This window comes from Girardinichthys multiradiatus, chromosome 8 (assembly GCF_021462225.1).
Source record: "Girardinichthys multiradiatus isolate DD_20200921_A chromosome 8, DD_fGirMul_XY1, whole genome shotgun sequence".
NCBI classification, from domain to species: domain Eukaryota; kingdom Metazoa; phylum Chordata; class Actinopteri; order Cyprinodontiformes; family Goodeidae; genus Girardinichthys; species Girardinichthys multiradiatus.
The window spans coordinates 30,129,377-30,144,364 of record NC_061801.1 but is presented as its reverse complement, the minus strand read 5'-3'; the positions used below and the strand labels follow the sequence as shown (position 1 = coordinate 30,144,364).

The 14,988-nt window shown below is 39.2% G+C and overlaps 1 protein-coding gene across 2 annotated transcripts in view; it reads left to right on the top strand.

The window, feature by feature from the left end:
• The window catches only part of LOC124873140 (matrix metalloproteinase-17-like), a 134,978-nt gene that overhangs the window by 24,864 nt on the left and 95,126 nt on the right, over positions 1–14,988 (top strand). The window contains exon 1 of one of the 2 annotated variants that reach the window (XM_047373669.1): positions 9,545–9,618. The exons of the other annotated variant lie outside the window; for it this stretch is intronic. The gene's annotated coding sequence lies outside the window, so the exon portion shown is untranslated. Of the gene's footprint in view, positions 1–9,544; positions 9,619–14,988 lie in introns of those variants that run through there. 2 annotated transcript variants of the gene reach the window in all.

Genomic DNA, 14,988 nt, shown 5'->3' with positions numbered 1-14,988 from the left:
TTGTGGAGAGCAGCATCTAAAGTTTGGGATTGCTTGATGAGAGGCATTTACATCTATGTGATAGGCATTTTTCTGGCTGGCTAACACAGTATGTCTTTTAGTTAAAGATTATCTTAAATAAATTAAAAGATTAGGATTTGTGTGTAGTCTAACCTGATTAAAAATCAATCTGGTCTCTTTTTGCTTGATGTTTCTAATTTTGTTTGATTATTATCTACAGTCTGAGTTCCAACATTTCTCTTTGTAGTGCTTACTCAGTTCCTTTGCTCAACATTGATATTTAAAATTGTGAAATGGACATCGTAATGTTTTTTTTCCACTATGGAATTTTGTAGGGAGTGTTTTAAAGCTTTAAAAGGTCAAATGGAAACAAAGCACAAAAACTATAATATTTAGTCAGTTATTAGAAATAATTTAGCCTGGTTGAGTGTGAATAATATTTTTTTAATTAGCTGAAGTATTCTGATTAGAGGAGGTAGATATTTCCAGTTAGCAGAAGTTCAAATACTGATGCTTGTGGTGGCACGCAAAGGTGTGTAGTAGTCAAAATTCCCTGCAATGAATTTTCAAAGAAACTATGTGAAAAGAATCTGAGATTTTAGTAGATCCAAGCCTTCAGATAGCTTTTATTCAGGTATAAAACTTTAAAGCTACAGCTTAGTTATTTCAAACTAATATCTTTCCCACTGTCACGGTTCTGTCTTGATATTGGACCCCACAATGCAGACGAGCAGGCAGCGTGATTTTAAGTGAAAAAAAAAAGGTTTAATTACGAAAACTCACACTTAGCAGGAGGCAGGAACAAAACAAACAGGCATGGCATGATAAAAAAAAAACAAGACTTGGTTAGAGAACTAGACATGAGAGCTAGACATGAGCATGAGAGTGAAAGATGTTTCCGCGAAGACTAACAGAACAGGTGTGAATATATGGCGTGAAAACCAGGTGGAGTAAGGAGACAGATTAACTTGAAGCAGGTGAACTGAATAAACTTAATTAACAGAACAAAACGTGACTGGAGCAAAACAGAGACTCTTGAACACAAACTAGGAAAACATGAAGCAAAAGCATAACCAGATCTGAAAACCAAACATGAACAAGACGACAAAACAAAAGCATGACCAGGAAAATAAACAGAAACATGATTCAAAACTTGAACAGTGAAAACCATAAGGAACAACCCCGAAACCAAAAACCAAATAACCCTACACCATGACACCCTCATTCCAGTCTCCAGTTTAACTATTGCATACACATTTAAAAAAAATGGAGAACATTTATGCAAACAGCTGTAATTCACATAGGAGGATTGATCATGTTTTGGAGTTGTATAATAACATTTTATCTAGCAGATTAAATGGATTACAGTAAGTAAAAGGTGATAAACTTTGTCCAATCAGTGTATTTTGTGTGTCTGTATCCCACAGGTCACAGATATTCTGGGAGTAGCCATGTAATGATGCTGAAAGTGAAAAGAGAATGACTTCTACATCTGTATCCCAATTCCAAGCCTCTGGAACTGGAGACTCATCTTTTTTTGTTTAAACTTAGAAAAAAAGTAGGTCACAAAATGTCACAGAATTAGTCTTTACAAGTAGTGACTGTGGAAGATAAATAAAAAAGAAATCTAACTAAAATATGTGCAATGAAACATGTCCTTAACTTAATTCCTCCTGGCCAGAATAGCTTCAAACTCTGATTGATCCGATTGATTTGACATTTGGGGACTCATTGATAGCTTTTTACAAGTACTTAAATGGCACTAATTAATAGATCTGGATAATGGTATGTCAAAACTGTGAATACAGTTCTTACTTTTTTAACAAAAAACCATTTTCTTCTATTTCACATAGCTTCTTAACCTTTTAAAAGACTAGGCAGTGGCCCATAGATCTGACCTCACTCTTAAAGTATTAAGGAACAACGAAACCCTATAATGGAGTGTGCTACTTTGTGACCCTTGGAGAGTCAGCGAGGTCTTGAGGTTAAATGTCTCCCAGAGAGTCATTTCCTGTCATGATGTGTCAAGATGTAGAGACTCGGCAGCTATTCATCAGTGCTAAACAGGGAGGTATTGTGAGATGGCAGGGATCACATACATTTATGTAAATCTGACTTGGTAAGTTGATGTGAATAGTGAATAGCTGCATAGCTCATTAAGTGTGTTTCTGTCGGCTGACAGCCTTACAATACAAAAGTAAATGATGTCACAAGCCTAATTTTGTTGAAAGTGACACATTGAGACTCATATTGCTGTAGAATGTTGATATTTTACAAGATGGATCTTACATCTTGTTTTTGCAATAGGGATTTTGGAAAAGGGATCTTTGTGGACTTTCTAACAAACGTGTATTGTTATTTATTAGCTGTTCAAAATGAAAGAAACATGTATAATTTGTGACTAAACAAGATTGAGGAGATTTTAAGGAAGGTTAACCTTAAGTAAAAATACAAGAGATCATTCAATATGAAGAGTTAAAACAAAAATGTATAACACTATCTAATTGATTTAGAAAATTAAAAGAAATTGTTTTTTCCTGGTCATTGTGCAGCAATAGGTCTTTCTTTCTCTTTCATCTTATTAAAATAATTTTAAAGGTAAGAACCGTAGGAAATTAAGGAAACATTTATTAGTTTTGAAAAGCTTGGGACTAACCTTTATACGAATAACAGGCCTATTTATTACAAATTCAGGTGTGGGTAACACTGATACAAGCAGATTGTTTTAAAACTAAGCGATTACTATAGAAATAAACTGCGTATTGACGTTTCTGTCAGCTTATATCTCATTAAATCACTTCGTGTTTATCTTCCTCTAAAACTTTAGCGAACAAGTTTCAACAGTTGCTACCACATTGTAGTTGTGTCTTGTGGCTAATAGTAGTGAGCACACTCAATGAGCACAATAATTGGCAAGTATTTCATTTCCAGGTTCAGGTTTTAACTTCAGAGTATGCAGAATAGGCAGCACTTGGTTGTTGTCAACCCGCAGCAATTTCAGTTTCCTGAAGTTGCTGCAGGTTCAGGTTTTTTTTCCCCCAGAACCTCTCTTTTTAGTTGGTTTTGACTAAAATGTGTATTAAGATATTTGAACGATTCTCTTTTTTATCTGCTTATGATTCTTAGCTTAACATCTGAGTTTGGCCTACAATAATTAATCTGGTTTGTATTTACAGAATAAATAGTTTATAGCAGAGTTTCTTGTGAGTACCACTAAAGTCAGTCCAATTACCATCATTGGTGCTTGAGCTACATTTTGAAAATACTGGCTTTAGTCTATTTATGAGCATAAAAAGATGCAATTTTAAACTTTGCTTGCTATTGTAGATGTTTGGTCTACCCAGAACTTAATTCTGTCTTAATTCAGTGAAATAAGTCTTTGTGACCAATCACAAAACCTATTATCCACATCAAGATCACTGGTTTTTCCTTTATCATCTTTCTTTATACTTCTAATTGAATACAGAAAAAATGGAAACACACACACATCATTAATAACTGATGTATCAGCAGTTCATCAATAACTGAGTCACACACATAAGGTGTGATTTTTACCCAGGAAGAATTTATATCATCACCACTGACATGAGGAAAGATGTAGTCCCACTTGATCATAATATTAAACTTTCCTCAAGTACTGTTGAAGACTTGTGTACCTTTGCTTTTTAATTGGATATTTAAATTTACAGCATTTCTCTCTTCAGATCCCCTTTATCAAAAGATTACAGGGACAAGTGTTCTAGATTATGGAGGTAAATAATTATTTATGTGTTCAATTTATTGCACTGCTGTCAGGCCCCTTAATACCTGTGTCATGCTTCAATTATATGTTTATCTGTGTGTTGGCAAGATTTGCAAGAAGTGTCTGAATATGGCAGGATAATTTGAGTTTGCAATTTACTGGGCGGTGTGTGTAACATGAAGCAAATCTATCCTGTCAAAATACATTATGTGTAATTTTTGGACTGAAATACACAAGGACAGAGCACACAAGACTGTTTAATCAGGATACACACACACTGAAAATGTATTTTTCTTCAACATAGATGGTATATCTGTTTGTTGTTATATTTACTCTGAATTTAGCTAATTTTGGTATTGAATGTTGAATGTTTCAAAAGCATATCCTTGGTTTATCCAGTTGATTTACATAGTGGTAAATATTCATACAGTTGTCAAGTTAAAAGAAATTAGCAATGCAGACAAATTTTCGTACGTAACAGACTTAAAACCTGTTTATTTTTTCGGTGAAAAAGTTTGACAAAGACATAAGCAGAAACAAATTCAAATCGATTGTTTTTAGCACTTCTGCATTTGCTTTATGTTTCCATCCCCAAATGTTGATTGTTCCCTCACACTTTAATGGTCCATAAGCCTTCATTTTGTTATTGTACGTTATTTTATTTTTTTATTTTATTTTATTCTTTCACCATTTAAGTAAGGTTAATTTCTGTATTACTTTCAAACTGTTCATTCTCCTTTGTAATTCAGTTGGTTATTTGTCTTTGTATGTTGCATACAGTCGGTTATGGTTCATAATTGGGCTGCAACTGGCCCACAGGTAGGACTGATGGACACATTCGAAGCCATTAGGTGGTGGTAATGCCCCCGAAGTTTGTTTGCCAACAGCAAAGAAGATTCACAAGATGTACTATTAAGTACTGCAACATTCTAACACTATGGGATCATCTCTGTGAAAAACATTTTGCTCTGTGTAGAGCAGCACAGTATATCAAACTGCAATTATCATCAGAATTTTAATATGTAAAATATTGCAATTTCTAACTACTTGGTTGCAATATTTGTTAGGCTATAATATTTCAGATGCCATTCATTCAAACCTTGGCCGCAAATAACATTTCTGTTCAGTTAGACAGATTCTCATTGTCTTTTATGCCTTTATCCAATCTAGATTGTATTGGTGCAACATTAAAGATTCAGAAAATTGGTCGGGGTGTTGTTCATGGAAAAACAGGAGAGGAGTTAGGACACTGATTGTTAATCTCAATAGATATCATTGTTACAATTTCCAACAATAATATCACAGTTTGATGCTTTTATAACATTGTGCACCTGCAGTTCTGTGTATGTTTTTGGCTGTATGCATCTTAAAACCTGCTAATATGTCCATTTTACTCTTGTCTTGCAATGAATGGTGTCTATGTTTTGCCCTCTAGTCCACGTTCCTTTGCCAAGGCAGATTTCTCCATATAGGTCACTTCAGGAGCTGGTCAGTGATAAATTAGGGCTAATTAATTCCCAATGGTTCCTCTTGTTCCACCGCTTCTACGCTGGGTTTCTGCTGCCTGAGATATACACCTCATCACTGGTCAATCCTCCTGATGTAATGCAGCATGTTGGCTATTTTATCCAGGATAGCGGCTCTGAGGCTAGTCATCATTTCTCAGTCTTAGGTTGCTGGACTTTCGGTAGATCCATTTGTGCATTGTGAGGAGCTTCTTGTCTTGATATTAGTGGCTTCTACCTTCTTCCTTGCAAGAAGAACTGACAGGACATGAATGATGATGGCTAGTTCCTACTAATCCCCTCTGGGATTTCCCTCACTCTTTGTAGATACTTGGTTGTTTCACAGTTCTCGTGGCTTCCGTTTGGTTATCAATTCCCTTTGAATCCCTAGATATTTATAGCTTTCCTGTAAATCTGCAGTTTTTTCCTTCTGAAAATTCAGAAGCTTCACTTGTGAACACCTTGACTTTTTTGTGCAATTCAGCCATACTCAGAGTTACATTCTGGTTTCACTGCTGTACATCCAAGTGACATGAATCAGTAAACTGATGTCTCACTCACACCCTAGTGTGCTAACTGAGAAGCTGTTGAATATAAATAATAAATTGCCTTTCAGATAATCTGATGAAACGAATACCCAAGGTCAGAGTATTTTATCTCATTACACCAAAAATCCATTACATAAACACCTGGGGCTTGTTTCTCAACAGTAGCAGCAGCAGTGTCACCTTTCCTTTTTAATTTTGTTTGCATTTTGAAGATAAAGTCGTGCTCTTTAGGGTTCATACAAATTCATGCATGTGCAGCTAGAATTCTGTTATCTTAGTGTGTTTAGATTTTTAAATTGATTGTAGTTTAATAATCAAGTAAATGTATGCTAAACAAAAACAGTCTTCTGTCCTCTGATTGGCTTTTTCCACCTTAAGGTACATTCAATTATCTCTTGGTGTTTGTTGTAATGCATGTTAAACTATCTTAATGGAGCACAGGGAACCACGTTTTTCTGTCTCATAAAGTCCACAGAAATTAAAAACAGTCTTCCCACTGGCAGGAATTAAATGTGGTTTTGATTTATTTCATGAAGCTGCAAAAATAGAAAACTTTTAGAGAACTGGAACTAAAACTAAAATATCCTGTATTTTGCATGAGATGACTATAAAATGCTTAAAGTAAGTCATATGGAATAGAAACTGTTCATTTTTACTATGTTAAAGCATTTTGTTGTTTTTATTTTACAATAACTATTTTGGCCAAAATCAGGTATAAACACTGGGTAAATCTGCAGTGAAATTGCTTAATCATAACATATACAGTCATTCAAAAAATTTGAATATTGTTAAAAAGTTCATTTATTTCAGTAACTTATCTCATTAAGTGAAACACGTAATATATAACTGCACACAAACAGATTTTTTTAAGCCTTTATCCCTGTTAATTATGAGTATTTTCCGTTTACAGCAAATGAAAACATGACATTTAAGATTAGAATATTACATCAGACCAATAAAAAAAACCTTTTTGATGCAGAAATGTGGGCTTTTTGAAAGGTATGTTTTACACCTACTTAAAGATTATTTAAAGAAAAAAAATACTCTTAATCTGACAAACAAGCCCCATAGGAACACTTATTCTAATTTATCGAATATGACGAGTCCCCGAATAACTACTTATTAGTGTGGGACTTTACAAAGTAAGCTGCCTCTTACTGTATATGAAGAAACAGTAAAAGGGAAGCTAGCAAACTGTGGAGGATTTAAGACCAGCTGAAGCTGCTGCTTGATGTGTTTGGATCTTTTTGTGAAAGCTACATACCTGCCATGTGTTGTTTTTGGATGTTTTGGCACAAAGTTTAATTTTATAAACCTTCATGTCCCACTTTAACATGATATTCATGTTATTAGTTACTTTAATTGAATCTAAATTCAGTTTAAGGCTATTGTCAAACAGATTTGACAGAAAACTGTGCTCCAACTATTCCTCAAAAACAGGCCTACTGGTCTATTCCTACTTCATTAAAAAGTCCTACACTCAAGCTGCCAGGGCATCTAGGCTTTTGTCATCTTCCTGAAAGTGGAGACAGTGCAGTTATATCACCCATCTCTAGCTTGCTTTAAGAGTTAGAAACCCAGACCATTTTATTGCTGTTTAGTCTTCCAATATGACAGACAAAATAACTAACTTGCTATAATTGGAGGGAAGTTTTTAGAACTGCTGATATAGATATGGATAGAGCCTCAGATTTCAATAAAAAAAAAAAAAGAACCCAAGTCAAACAAAGGCCATGAGAGTTTTTTTAAAGAACATTTTAGCAAATCAGTAAAATCATTTATTTGTATGGCTCCAGAGAGAGACTTTATGCCACTGTCAGCAACCACAAAGCTGGAACTAATCAAATGACAATCCAAAGAGGGGCACAGAGCATACTGAGAAGCTGCCTGGGAAATTGTTTTGAATGTCTTGTTGCATGTGAACAAAGATTTGGTTTTGTCAGTTGAGTATGTTGTAAAGGAATATCCTAACTTTAATGAATGAGATGTGCCTTGAGATGAGGTTTGTTGTGAATTGGCACAATATAAATAAACAGAAATGAAATAAAATTAAAATACTGTAAAACTGTCATGGTTCTGTCACGGTTTACTTGAAATTGGACCTCAGAATGCAGACGGGCAGGCAGCGTGATGGTAAATGAAAAAAGGTTTTAATAACAAAAACTCACACTCAGCAGGAGGCAGGAACAAAACAAACAGGCAGGCAAGATCAAAAAAACAAAACCTGGTTTGAAAACAAGACATGAGCATGAGAGTGAAAGATGTTTCTGCGTTGACTAACTGAACAGGTGTGTATAAATGGAGCATGGTACAGGTGGAGCAAGGAGACAGATTAACTTGGACAGGTGAACCGAATAAACTTAATTGACAGAACAAAACGTGGCTGCGGCAAAAACAGAGACTCTAATAAACAAACTAGAAAAACATGAAGCTAAAGCATAACCAGATCCGAAAACCAAACTTGACAAAACATGAACAAGATGACAAAACTAAAGCATGACCAGGAAAATAACAGAAGCATGATTCAAAATCTAAGAAGAATAATAACAAAAGAACGAGTCAAAACCTTAACTGTGAAAAACATAAGAAGAAACCAAACAACCCTACATCATGACAAAAACTGGGAGGATGTATTATATGTTAGTTGATAACTGTAAAATGAACGTCTCTATTAGTTGGGTAACATGTTAATGGACTTTCACTCTAGTACTTTTTAAATCTGTGCAGTGAGAGCCACTGCATATGTGGTTAGACTACTGAAGGTATTGTAAAAAAGACAAAAACACAATTCAACAACAGTCATTATAATCCAGGTTTACATTCTTTATTTCGGGTTAATACATGGTGGCCCAGATGGAGTAGTTGTCAGCATCTGCCATTTTGGACTTTGTTTTGGTTTTGTGTTTGTTTACTTTTTCAGTTAGGTATTTCTATTTCTTTGGGTTAAGTAGTAATGTTTGTTTATTCCTTCTGTTATCCTGATGTTAGTTTTGTTCTCTCTCCTGACTCCTAGTTTTAGTAGTTCTTTCTCCGCTCGCCCATAGTTCCCTTGGTGGTGGCTTTCTCATTTATTTATTACTTAGAATGGTTTTCTCCTCTGGTTATTATTATTATTATTATTATTATTAGTACAGTTGTCTTTTCCTTCTTTGGTTTTTTTCTTTAGTTTCTCACTTAGTGTTTCTGTGCTTGTTCATTGTTAGTTAGGTTTATTTATTCTTGCGGCATTATTCTAGTTTATTAGTTCCCTTTCCCCTTTGGCCTAAGACCCCTCTTTGTTATTATTTACCCAGTCGCTTGTTCCTTCCCCAGCCTTGCTTTACTGTATAGTTCTGTCTTGATTAGTTTTTCTAGTAATAGTTCTCTTCGTTTATCCCTCATGTTTTAGTTCCTGTCAGTTAGTTATATTTTGTTATTCAGTAAGTCTGTTTATTTACATAGTCCCTTCCATGTCCTTAGATTTAGTTCTTCCTTGAGTTACTTTTTACGTCAGCTTATGTTTAGGTTTCTTTTCCCTGTTCCTCCCAGTTTAGTTTAGTGTTAGTATCCCCCCCTGTCTATGCGTTTCCTAGCTCCAGTCACCATAGCAACCTCCATTACCTCAGTTCCCTTCACCTGGCCAGCACACCTGTAAGCATTCATCTGATTACTACTCCTCTCGTTCTCATTGTTTCACCATTCACCTCCCCTGCATATAAGCTTACCGGTTTCATTTGTTCCCCATTGCCTTGTCCTGCAAGTTATCTGGCAGATATCTGCTATCGCCTGACATACTCCTGCTTTGTGCCAGTATCCACTTCAGTCTAGTTCCTGTTCTGTTTCAGTAAGTCCTGTACGTCTTGTTTTCTGCTTCCTGCTCTAGTGGCCGAGTATCCTGTGCTATTCAAGCCACATAAATAAATATGGATCAAAACCGTACCTTCTGGCTCCCGAGTATCTCCCTGCAAGCTGGTCCGACCCAAAAAAACTCCATGATAGTAGTGCTAGCTGGAAAACAATAAAACTGAGGTTAACTGTAATGTCCTACACCTGAACCTTACGACATATCTGGCTATTAAGTATTCAGAGGCCTTTGGTTTTAAACCTACACCTTCTTCAAATGAGGAACACAGTGTCCACCACACTTGGGCAAATGTAGCACTATGGCAGGTTTAGTCAAAAGCTATTCTATATTGCTTTCCTGAGTTAACAAGGTCAACACACATCTGCCCCTTTTGTATGGCATGTCATCTTGTCTGTCCTGTTTTGAAGAGTGCTTTATTATTGTCTATATTCTAAGTCACCAGCATTGTGCTATTTAATACTGATCCATGCAATGCTTTTGCTTATCAGTATACCCAAAAACAGAAGAAAATAGTAACCAAAGTGTAGAGTTAAATAATAATAAAATACAATGTTAGTCTGTCTAGTTTGCTGGGTTCTGAACAAATGTAGGTGAATATAAAGAAAATATAATTTTTATGTGAGTTATTATGTTTTATGTTTCTTTAGTAGGTTGTGTAACAAAGTAAATTAAGATACATATTTCTTTTTTTGTCTGAAAGAACTTTGGGGTTTTGATATTGTGTAAAGCAATGCCTTATCTTTCATCTGGCTTTGCAAAATCCATCCTGAAGTATTTCTATGTAGGTCAGACTTTAAAGAATTAGTTGTTATACACAAAAATTATGAATGGCTAAACTTTGGTTTAAGAAAATCTGAAAAGTCCCAATAGTGTTTATTGAGCCATAAAGCAGAGATGTTGTGATAAAGACAGAGTCAAGGAGACTTATCTGAAGATACTTTAGGTCTTAATGGCTCATAAGAAACAGCTTTCACAAAAGATCTATGACATTTTTATTTGGGCAAACGGTTTTAACTGTAAATTCAACTTACATTCTCTGACCATTTGACCTTCATATAATATTATTTCTGGAAACTTTTATTTTCTTCATTGTTAGAGAGGATTCAGTTCAATACAGATGATGAAGCAAAGTGTGAAGAGGTAAAACCCTGGCAGCATAGTACTTGTGTAAAGCTAAGGCCATTCAGTATATGGGATTTTCCTAGCATTGTGATTAAAGGGCAGTTGCCTCGCTATCGATTGGTGTCACTCACCTCCAATGAGAGCTGATCAGAAACCTATTTAAAGTCCGCCTTTTCTGATTAGCTGTCAGAGGAGAATTTAATGGAGCAGAGACAAAGAAAGGTAGGAGTGAAAGAAAGAGTAGTTGGGAAAATGGAGACGATAGCATTGAGAGAGGGGAAAGAAATTTACCTCCCATACCTCAATCTTATATGTTCCAAACCAATGGATTGTATTGCCATGTTCACTATTATATACATTATGCCTGTTAGGCATGGCAGTATAAATTAGATTAGATTTGAAACTTAAGATGTAGGCATAGATGTAGGCATCTTTTTTTTTTTTACCCTAAAATGATTATGCTTATTTTTATTTCTGCACATGGAGCAACTTACATTGTGGTTAGCATAATTACATACAAAATCAAACAAGTTGTTGAAGAGAAATAAATAGAAAACCCTGTTGTGCACTTAGAACAAATGCAATTTTTAAAATGTTTCCTGTTCAATTGTGTTCAGGCATGATATTTATATTAATTTGCATGTGCAAATGTCTAGAAATGTGGTCTTCAGCCAATAATTATGTGATGTTATCTATGGAACACAGACCTTTGGCAATAAAGTAAAGTCTTGTGATTTGTTTAGTGAAAAGGAGGAAAAAATGTGTCGGAGAGCAGTAGTTGAACAAACAACACCCTTCCCAGGATTTGAAAAATGCTCCGTGATGAGCCTGGTGTGCCTGTATTTCGCCAAAGTGATGAAGGACCTTTTGTGACCTAAAAAATATTCAAAAAACTTTCTGAACTCTGACAGCATTTATGTAGATGCTTTAATGTCTGCTCTGCTACTGACCCACCCACACACCTAGTGTATGGAGGCAGCTTAAAGTTTCTCTTTTCTACACAGTATTAGTACATGCTTTAATCATGAGAGTTTTATTGCATAACATAACTGTGAAAATGTTATTCCTAGGACCCCATTTGTTACGCCAGTCAAATTCTGTTATTCCATCTAAAGTTAGTCTTCTGGTTTGGGCTTAAAAGTCGCTAATGTTATACATTTGGTAGTTGGAAGGAACGTTAAGATACTAAAACACAGTCTGTCAGGTATTTGGCTTATACACTGAGAAAAAAAGTAACTTCTGCAACTTACTATTGTGGGTAAAGTTGCAGGAGGAACATTTGATGATTTACTGATTTAATTGAATAAAGCAATCCACAGAAGTCAAAAGACATTTAGTAATGGCAGAGAGTACCTCGAAAAATGCTAAAAGAGTAGGTGTTCTTACTTGATCTTTAGGGAAAGTAATAATGCTCACTCCATCCTTTGCCCCTCCCAGGGACTCCATTATTCTGCTGGGGGACTTCAACGCCCACGTGGGGAACGACAGTGACACCTGGAGAGGCGTGATCGGGAGGAATGGCCTCCCCGATCTGAATCCGAGTGGTGTTTTGTTATTGGACTTCTGTGCTAGTCACGGATTGTCCATAACGAACACCATGTTCAAACATAAGGGTGTCCATCAGTGCACTTGGCACCAGGACACCCTAGGCAGGAGGTCGATGATCGACTTTGTTGTCGTATCATCAGACCTTCGGCCGCATGTTTTGGACACTCGGGTGAAGAGAGGGGCTGAGCTGTCCACTGATCATCACCTGGTGGTGAGTTGGATCCGCTGGAGGAGGAGAAAGCCGGACAGACTCGGCAGGCCCAAGCGCATAGTGAGGGTCTGCTGGGAACGCCTGGCGGAGCCCTCGGCCAGGGATGTATTCAACTCCCACCTCCGGGAGAGCTTCGACCAGATCCCGGGGGATGTTGGAGACATAGAGTCCGAGTGGACCATGTTCTCTGCATCTATTGTCGATGCTGCTGCCCATAGCTGCGGCCGTAAGGTCTGCGGTGCCTGTCGTGGCGGCAATCCCAGAACCCGGTGGTGGACACCGGCAGTAAGGGATGCTGTTAAGCTGAAGAAGGAGTCCTATCGGCTGTGGTTGGCTTGTGGGACTCCTGAGGCGGCTGACGGGTACCGTGAGGCGAAGCGTGCTGCGGCCCGGGCTGTGGCAGAGGCAAAACCTCGGGCCTGGGAAGAGTTCGGTGAGGCCATGGAGAAGGACTACCGGTTGGCCTCGAAGCGATTCTGGCAAACCGTCCGGCGCCTCAGGAGGGGGAAGCAGTGCTTTGCCAACACTGTTTATAGTGGGGGCGGGAGACTGCTGACCTCGACTGAGGACATTATCGGGTGGTGGAAGGAGTACTTCGAGGATCTCCTCAATCCTGCCATCACGCATTCCGTGGTGGAAACAGAGGCTGGGGACTCGGGGTTGGACTCTTTCATCACCCAGGCTGAAGTCACCGAGGTGGTTAAAAAGCTCCGCGGTGGCAAGGCTTCGGGGGTGGATGAGATCCGCCCTGAGTACCTCAAGTCTCTGGATGTTGTAGGGCTGTCATGGTTGACACGCCTCTTCAACATTGCGTGGCGGTCGGGGACAGTGCCTCTGGACTGGCAGACTGGGGTGGTGGTCCCCCTTTATAAGAAGGGGGACCGAGGGTGTGTTCCAACTACAGGGGGATCACACTCCTCAGCCTCCCTGGTAAGGCCTACGCCAGGGTATTGGAGAGGAGAGTCCGACCGATAGTCGAACCTCGGCTTCAGGAGGAACAGTGTGGTTTTCGTCCCAGCCGTGGAACACTGGACCAGCTCTATACCCTCTACAGGGTGCTCGAGGGTTCATGGGAGTTTGCCCAACCGGTTCACATGTGTTTTGTGGACCTGGAGAAGGCATTCGACTGTGTCCCTCGTGATGCCCTGGGGGGGTTGCTCCAGGAGTATGGAATCGGGGGCCCTTTATTAGGGGCCATCCGGTCCCTGTACGAGCGGAGCAGGAGTGTGGTACGCATTGCCGGCACTAAGTCAGACCTGTTCCCAGTGCATGTTGGACTCCGGCAGGGCTGCCCTTTGTCGCCGGTCCTGTTCATAACTTTTATGGACAGGATTTCTAGACGCAGCCAAGGGCCGGAGGGGGTCTGGTTTGGGGACCAGTGGATTTCGTCTCTTCTTTTTGCGGATGACGTGGTCCTGCTGGCCCCCTCTAGCCAAGACCTACAGCATGCGCTTTGGCGGTTCGCAGCCGAGTGTGAAGCGGCTGGGAGGAGGATCAGCTCCTCCAAGTCCGAGGCCATGGTACTCGACCGGAAAATGGTGGCTTGTCCTCTTCAGGTTGGAGGGGAGTTCCTGCCTCAAGTAGAGGAGTTTAAGTATCTCGGGGTCTTGTTCACGAGTGAGGGAAGAATGGAGCGGGAGATTGACAGACGGATCGGTGCAGCTGCCACAGTAATGGGGGCGCTGTGCCGGTCCATTGTGGTGAAGAGAGAGCTGAGCCGAAAAGCAAAGCTCTCAATTTACTGGTCGGTCTACGTTCCTACCCTCACCTATGGCCATGAACTTTGGGTCATGACCGAAAGAACGAGATCACGGATACAAGCGGCTGAAATGAGCTTCCTCCGTAGGGTGGCCGGGCACTCCCTTAGAGATAGGGTGAGGAGCTCGGCCATCCGGGAGGAGCTCGGAGTAGAGCCCCTGCTCCTCCACATTGAGAGGAGCCAGTTGAGGTGGCTCGGGCATCTATACCGGATGCCTCCTGGACGCCTTCCTCGGGAGGTGTTCCAGGCACGTCCCACTGGGAGGAGGCCCAGGGGATGGCCCAGGACACGCTGGAGGGACTATGTCTCTCGGCTGGCCTGGGAACGCCTTGGGCTCCCCCTGAAGGAGCTGGAGGAGGTGTCTGGAGAGAGGGACGTCTGGGCGTCTCTGCTGAGTCTGCTGCCCCCGCGACCCGGTCCCGGATAAGCGGAAGACGGCGAACGAACAAATAATGCTCACTCCATCCTTTCATTGGTCTCTAAATAGTGGCTGTACATTCATTTAACAGACTCCCTTTAAACAGATTTTATCAAGAAATTAATAGTCTTTCGTTTTGAAACAAATGATAGGCACACTTTCCTGTAGCATATGCTATTACATCATCCACATATGGTTATGGTGTTTCTGTTTTAGAAATGCATTTCTCCAAATATTCTTTTTGCGTCAAGAAAGTTTGTTTTACAATTGTGTATTTCCATCGAAAAGCAA